The sequence below is a fragment of the Triticum urartu genome, chromosome 6 (genome assembly GCF_003073215.2).
Source record: "Triticum urartu cultivar G1812 chromosome 6, Tu2.1, whole genome shotgun sequence".
NCBI lineage: Eukaryota > Viridiplantae > Streptophyta > Magnoliopsida > Poales > Poaceae > Triticum > Triticum urartu.
Window position 1 is genome coordinate 13,490,252 of NC_053027.1, and position 8,013 is coordinate 13,498,264.

Below are 8,013 nucleotides of genomic sequence, written 5' to 3' on the forward strand. Positions count from 1 at the left end.
GGTAATACCCTACTTCCTGTTTGATCGACCTTGATGATATGAGTATTACAAGAGTTGATCTACCACGAGATCGTAGAGGCTAAACCCTAGAAGCTAGCCTATGATTATGATTGTTGTTGTCCTACGGACTAAACCCTCCGGTTTATATAGACACCGGAGGGGGCTAGGGTTACACAGAGTCGGTTACAAGGAAGGAGATCTACATATCCGAATTGCCAAGCTTGCCTTCCACGCAAAGGAGAGTCCCACCCGGACACGGGACGAAGTCTTCAATCTTGTATCTTCATAGTCCAACAGTCCGGCTAAAGGATATAGTCCGGTTGTCCGAGGACCCACTAATCCAGGACTCCCTCACAACCCTCTCACTCGGGGGCTTACCTGCAGTCCCGTACTCGCCTAAGTTTATAAATCCTACCGAGTGAAGAGCAACCCTCTCACTCGGGGGCTTAGCTGCAGTCCCGTACTCGCCTAAGTTTAAAAAAATCCTACCGAGTGAAGAGCAACCCTCTCACTCGGGGGCCTAGCTGCAGTCCCGTACTTGCCTAAGATTTAAAAATCCTACAGAGTGAAGAGCAACCCTCTCACTCGGAGGCTTAGCTGTAGTCCCGAACTAGCCTAAGTTAAAAACCGGTCCTAGTGATCAAGCCACAAATACAATGTACGCTCCATCTCGATCCGCAAGGACGACGAGGTGCAAGTCATGTGCAGCACCTAGTGCTCTCGCTCATGACCCACTCGACGGAGCTGAGCCACAAATACAATGTACGCTCCATCTCGATCCGCAAGGACGATGAGGTGCAGGTCACGTGCAGCACCTAGTGCTCTCGCCCATGACCCACTCGATGGAGTTGAGCCACAAATACAATGTTCGCTCCATCTCGACCCGCAAGGACGACGAGGTGAAGGTCGCGTGCAGCACCTAGTTCTCTCGCCCATGACCCACTCGACGGAGCTGCGCCACAAGTACAATGTACGCTCCATCCTGATCCGCAAGGACGACGAGGTGCAGGTCATGCACAACACCTAGTGCTCTTGTCCATGACCCACTCGACGGAGCTGCGTCACAAGTATAACGTGCGCTCCATCCTGATCCGCAAGGACGACGAGGTACAGGTCGTGTGCAACACTTAATGCTCATGCCCGCAACCCTTTCGTCAGAGTTGCGTCACAAGCCCAATGGCAGTTCCGAGTGAAGAATCAATTGTCACTCGAAGTCGAGAGATTCAAAAGCAGGAAAGATGGAGACAAAAATATTCAAAGAAAAACCAAGTTCAGATAAATCCCACGAGGTTCAGAACCGCAGATAATAGTGCTCGGGCATCAGGACCAAAGGAGTTTAACGGTTACAAAATCACTCGGCATTCCGAGGCAAATATAAGCAAGACATAAAGTTTGTTTACTCCGCAGGGGGAGGGCTGGCAGGCTCGACGAACTCGTCCAGGTCGATTCCGTCTGCAATGCGAGTGGCTGCTTCGAGGAAGGTCTCCATGAAGGACTCGAAGTGAAGCTTCTTAGTGTTGGCAACTTTGAGCTCTACTAGCTTCTCTTCCTTGGCTTCTTTGTAGTGGACACGAACGAGAGACAGCCACATCAGCACCGCATCAGGCAGATGACTTCTTTCATTCCTGCACTCGACCGGGAATCTCATTGAGTTGAGTCATCAGAGACTCGAGATCATTTTGGAACGTCTCCCTTGGCCAGAGCGCTATGTCAATCCGCGACACCTCGTGCGAGGTAGTCCATGGCACTGGCCAGGCGGGATTCCAGTCGGAGCACGTTCATGGAAGCTTCATCCTTCACAGGGGAGTTGATAGGGTCCAAGCTCGTTTCAATCCTCTCGGTCTCTTCCTCAAAGTTTTGACAGAATTCTGCACACACAGAGAAATGATGAATCGACAGTTATACCAAGAGTTGATAGTGGAAAATCAGTCGGACAAGAGGAAATACCTTCAAGCATACGGAACAGTTTCTTGGCGAGTCCTCCCAGATAAACTTCCAGCTCGTTCCTCTTCCGAGTGAGATCTTCAACCTTGTCAGTCAAAGCCCCCTTGTCCTTCTTCAGTCAAGTCACCTCCTTGTTGGCCTCGTCAAGAGCAGTCTTCAGCTTGGCATTTTCTTCTTCTAACTTGCCGACGGAAGCTAACTTCTTGTCAGCAAGTGTTGTTTTCTCTTGTGCTATTTTCTGTGCGGCCGCAAGATCAAGGTCTTTCTTCTCCAGAGCCCGCCTCATTTTTTCTAAAGGAAAAACATTTGGGTCAGAAGGAAGAAAGAAAAAGATGCCAAGGAAGACAGTCGGCAAGCTTTTTACCTCCCATACCAGTAGTTTCATTCTGAGCCTTCTGCAAGTTCTCCTTGGACAATTCCAGGTCAAGATTGAGCTGGATTTGCTTCTTTTCCAAGTCAGAAAACCGGGCCCCGAGCTCACAAGATTTCTGCAGTCAGCGGACAGTCAGTCGACAGGAACAAAGATTGGTTGCTCCCGAGCGATAAAGTACAAGTTCAACTCACTATGGCAAAAAGAGTTCTAAGACTACTGCCGAATCATACTTTCAACAGTAGTCTCAGGGATTATACCCAGTGGGTGCACTTAGCGTGCCCCCATAGATTTCAATCGACTTGGTCCGTCCAGTCGAAAATAATAATTATTCTCAGACCACAGCTGACTGCCTGCAGTCGACTGCGGTCTCGGGGACTACACCCAGTGGGTGCACTCAGCGTGCCCCCACTAGTTCAGATCTCACTCGACATGGTCCGTCCAGACCGAGTGGAAGAGCTGTCAAAGAGCCATTTTCTTCAAGACCCCCGCCGAATCAAACATTCGACGGCGGCCTCGGGGACTACACCCAGTGGGTGCACTCTGCGTGCCCCCACTAGTCCAAGGATACACTAGACACGATCTAGTCGACTCAACTGGAAAAATTACTCAACAAAAATTGAAACACCCAGTGGGTGTACACATGCAGACCAACAGTAGATGCACATCAAAGGTTTTTTCGGGTAGCATATCCTAACAGAACAAGCGTCAAGCTAAAAGATCAGTCGAAAATCAGCTAACCTGGACGTTGGTCTGGAGTGCCGAGATGGCGTCATCAGCAGCTTGATTGGCCTCACGCACCACCTTCATCTGCTCCATCATAAGGCCTATCTGGCGTATGGCTTCCTTAGCAGCACTCACTTGGTCCTCTGGGACATGATGAGCGACGAAGAGTGAAGGAACAGTCGAGTCGGCCAGAGGATCTGAAGCATGGAGTTGCATGGATGAAGCAGGGACTTGAGCAGTCGACGCAGAAGGATGTTCAGTCGACACGGGATCAGCAAAAGTAACAGAGGCCCGGTTAAGATCTCCGGACTGCTGGGTCGCCGGTTCTGGCACTAATGTCGACTGAGGTGCCTTGCCGGCTGGCGCTCCCCTGCCTGAGGTCCTGCCCCTCCTTCTCGTAGGCCTCTGGGGAATATCTTCATAGTCGTCTGGAAGTTCAATAACATTCTGCGGCGCTGCAAAAGACTCGACCATAGGAGTTCAGTCGACCGATAAATCAATTGACAAAATGAAGAAATGATGGCAGGAGTCATACCTGCTTTGGAAGTGACCGCATCATCAATCCCCTCATCACCTTCATCCTTGTAAATAGAAGTCCCAGAGGTAGCAGCACTGCAAGTTTTAGGATTCACTCGGTCAAGTTGAAGAATGAGTCGACCGTGGTACAGAAGTTTCCAAACAACACAAGAGCAAAGAGACAAAACTAAAATACTTAAGCAGAGGCAACGGGGACGTCCATCTTGATTTTAGGCAGGGCCTTCCGGGGCTTTGCAGGCGCAACTCTGGGCTACTTTGGAGCCTTCTCAGCCTGTTCAAGAGTGGATGTCCGAGTGCGCTTCGAGGCTTGCGAACTTGGCGCAATTGCTTTGCCCCGTCCACCTGCCGGATCATGTGTCTGCTTGGAACGTCTTTCGAAGCGGGGTGGCGACTCGACTTCTTCACTACCGCTTGAGTCATCGCTCTCATCGTCGTCTGAGTCCCCTGATTGCCACTGAGTGCTTTCGTCCGCGCTCGCCTCTCCTTCCTGGGCTAGATCCCCGTTCGGCATTGAGTACATTTCAGTGTATATCTACAAGACAAAGGGTCAAACAAAACGTCAATCAAATTCGAGGATGATTGCAAGTCAGAATTAGAAGACACTCAGTAAAAAATGTCGGACCTTGTCTGGTTCGTGCTCAGAGTCGAATGGCGCAACTCTTCTAGACCCCCTGGGGTTGTCCTTGTTCCCAGTGATGCTCTGCAGCCAATGCGCCACTATCTTCTCGTCAACCTCCTCTGGGTGGATCCGAGCGGTGTCGTTTGAGCCCGAGTACATCCACATCGGATGATCGCGTGCCTGGAGAGGCTGGATGTGTCGACTGAGGAACACCTCCAACAAGTCCATACCAGTCACGCCGTCACGGACCAGCTGAACAACCCAGTCGACTAGCATCAACACTTCAGCTTTCTCCTCTGGGGTTTCGAGCAACGAAGGAGGTTGGTGGACTCGATCCATGGTGAAGGAAGGAAGACCGGTCGACTGACCAGGAGTTGGAACGTCTTTGCAGTAAAACCAACTCGACTGCCATCCCCTAACCAAATCAGGAAGAGTCATTGCAGGAAAAGCACTCCTACCTCTCGTCTGGATCCCTAAACCCCCACACATTTGGATCACTCGGGTCTTATCATCAGTCGGACTAGCCTTCTTCACAGACTGAGAGCGGAAGGTAAAAATGTGCTTGAAAAGACCTCAGTGCGGTCGGCAACCCAAGAAGTTTTCGCACAAAGAGACATACGCGGCAAGATATGTGATTGTGTTGGGAGAAAAATGATGAAGTTGGGCTCCGAAAAAGTTCAAGAAACCTCGGAAAAAAGGATGAGGAGGCAAAGAGAAGCCGCGGTCGACCTGAGTTGCGAGGAGGACGCACTCACCCTCCTGCGGCTGCGGCTCGAGTTTGTTCCCCGGCAGTCTCCCAGATCCAGGGGCAATCAAGCCCCCCGCTTCCAGATCATCCAGATCTTCTTGCTGGATTGCAATCCGAATCCAGTCCCCCTGAATCCAGCCGGGCGGCAATCCGGACCTTGATGACGACCCCCGACTCGTCTTCTTGCCCTTCGACTTCGTCGTCACCGTCGCCTTCTTGGCGCGCTCCAGGGCCGCCGTCTTGTCCTTCCCCATCACCGAGGATTGCTCACGGGTGGAGCGGCGGCATCGAGAGTGGAGAGGGGAACGGTGGAGAAGCAGAGGAGGAAGAACGGGAATAAGGAACACTGTGCAACGCATCGGCCTCAATGCCTTTTATGGGCTCACTTCCGAGTGGCTGACATGTGGGCCCAGGCGATCCTGTCAAATCCCGCAACAGTCGCTCGCTCAGTACGTGGCGAAAAAGGTGGCACGAGGATCGAGGCGTCCTTGCCTAATCCGTCTCGTTTACTGCGGTGCCCTCCGTCCAGCGCGCTTCTCCAAATTTAGAATCCCGTGAGATCCGGGAACGGCAGCGCAACCAATCGCGCACAAGATTTCATACCACTCCAACACCCGAAGCATATCTGCATAAGTTCACTCGACAAGCTCTGAATGGATCAAGGCGACTGAAGATGGAGTTGAAAGTTGTAGCATAGTTCATCGACCCGGGTAAAATGCCCCTGAAGCATAAAATCGGGTCGGAATCATCTTCAACCCCTTCTCCACTCGGACCCCGATCCACTCGGGGGCTAATGACGATGACATGTACCTAGGGTAGGGTAATGGGCCCAGCCTAGACATCCTTCCCAAGGACACTGCCCTAAAGTCAAAGACATTCAAAGCATAGCAGCATCTACCGACTGTAATCACCTCAGAGTGCAACCCACTCGACCAGAAGCATTTCACTCGGATAACCCAATTCCATTCGACCAGGATATACTCACTCGACCACATTAGAAATCACTCGGAGTACAGAAGATCTAAAGTCACTCAGGATGGCAACGGTCAGGCATTCACTCTGTAGTCTTATTGATCATTTATATGTCTTTATTGTTGGCGTTACCAGTAACGTCTCGCCTTAATGTACATCGAACCCCTTGTAATGTGGGCTGACTAGGGTCCTGGCGCACTCTATATAAGCCACCCCCCCTCCACTGGTACAATGGTTCGCACCCCCTGTAACTTCACGCATAATCCAGTCGACCGCCTCCGGGCACCAAGACATAGGGCTTTTACTTCCTCCGAGAAGGGCCTGAACTCGTAAATCTTGCATGCACAACCTCATCGTGGCTAGGATCTTGCCTCCTCCTACGTACCCCCTATTCTACTTCCAGACTTAGAACCACGACACTCCCCCTCGTCCGATTACTAGATATCTCCAAGAACCAGCTCGTCGGAGAGCTTTTGAGCTGCTTGTGCGACTTCCAGTCTATTCAATACATGGACTTGTCGAACAACCAGTTCTCTGGGAAGCTTCTGGACTGCTGGTGGAACCTGCAGGATCTACAGTTCATGGATCTATCCAATAACTCCTTCTCGGGTAAAATCCCCATGGATGTGCCAAGCCAAACCTGCTCTCTTAGGTGGCTTTACCTTGCCAGAAATAGCTTCATCGGTGCCTTCCCGCCGGTCCTAAGGAGCTGCAATTCGCTGGAGACAGTGGACATAGAAAATAATGGGTTCTTTGGGGTTATCCCTCCATGGATTTGGAGTCGGTTTCCATTGTTGAAAATTCTTAGCCTCAGATCAAACAACTTCACCGGCAAAATTCCTCCACAGTTATCACGCCATTTGGGACTTTAGTTGCTTGATATGGCAAACAATAGCTTGACCGGCTCAATTCCGGTATCCTTCGGCAGCTTCTTCTTCATGAAGTATTCACAAAATCTTTCGGCTACTGGATCGCTCCACTGGACAAAATACGATGATAAAATCAACATAATCTGGAAGGGCCAAGAGCAGATTTTCCAGAGTGCAACCCAATCATTAGCCGGTATTGATATGTTGGGTAATTTTTTGTCTCGATGCATCCCTAAAGAGCTAACCAACCTTCTGGGCATCCAGTTCTTGAACCTGTCAAGAAACCATCTGTCATGCGGTATTCCTAAAGACATCGGTAGTTTGACTTATCTCGAGTCCCTTGATCTGTCTTTTAATGAACTATTAGGAGGGATTCCTCCGAGCATGTCGAACTTATCCTGGCTCAACATGTTCAATGTCTCAAACAATCTTTTGTCAGGCAAGATACCCGCTGGGAGTCAGATGCAGACCCTGACTGACCCATCGATTTATTCCAATAATTCTGGGTTGTGCGGATTTCCTCTCGAGACTCCATGTGCAAATACTTTCCTTACACAGAATGAGAGAAATGGTGGAAATGAGGATCAGTGGTTGTACTACTGGGTGATTGCAGGGATTGTGTTTGGTTTCTGGTTATGGTTTGGGATGCTCTTTATAGTTAAAACTTGGAGATGTGCTTTTCTCTTATTTGTCGACGGCATGCAATGTAAGGTTATGAAGAAGGCATGATGCTTTAGATGGCATGCAATGTAAGGTTATGAAGAAGGCATGATGCATTAGTTGCGTTCTCTACTTTGTTGTGCAATAGACAGAAAAATAGTCCAAAATATGAGATGGGTTGTCAACATTAAGAAATGTACAACGAGTATGGAGAAAAGTAGAAATGAAAAAAGTTTCAATTTTTTAAAATATCTTAATCATGCATTTACAAAATGTTAAATTCATATAGAAAAACTATCTCTGATCTATACGAAATATGTACACCAAAAAGTAATATATATATGGAAAAAACTAGACATAAAAAAATACAACGGTAAAAAATGCTAAACATGTATTTTGACAATGTGTGTATATGAAAAAGGTTCCTGATGTATACAAAAACTGAACAATGTGTACGGAAATATTAATCAGTGGTTGTAGTACAGGGTGATTGCTGGGATTGTATTTGGTTTCTGGTTGTGGTTTGAGATGCTCTTTATAGTTAAAACTTGGAGATGTGCTTTTCTCT

The 8,013-nt window shown here is 49.1% G+C and overlaps 1 pseudogene; it reads left to right on the forward strand.

Moving 5' to 3' along the window:
* The first annotated feature begins 6,147 nt into the window (after nt 1-6,147).
* LOC125516377 lies at nt 6,148-7,514 on the forward strand (annotated as a pseudogene).
* Nucleotides 7,515-8,013: the final 499 nt, after the last annotated feature.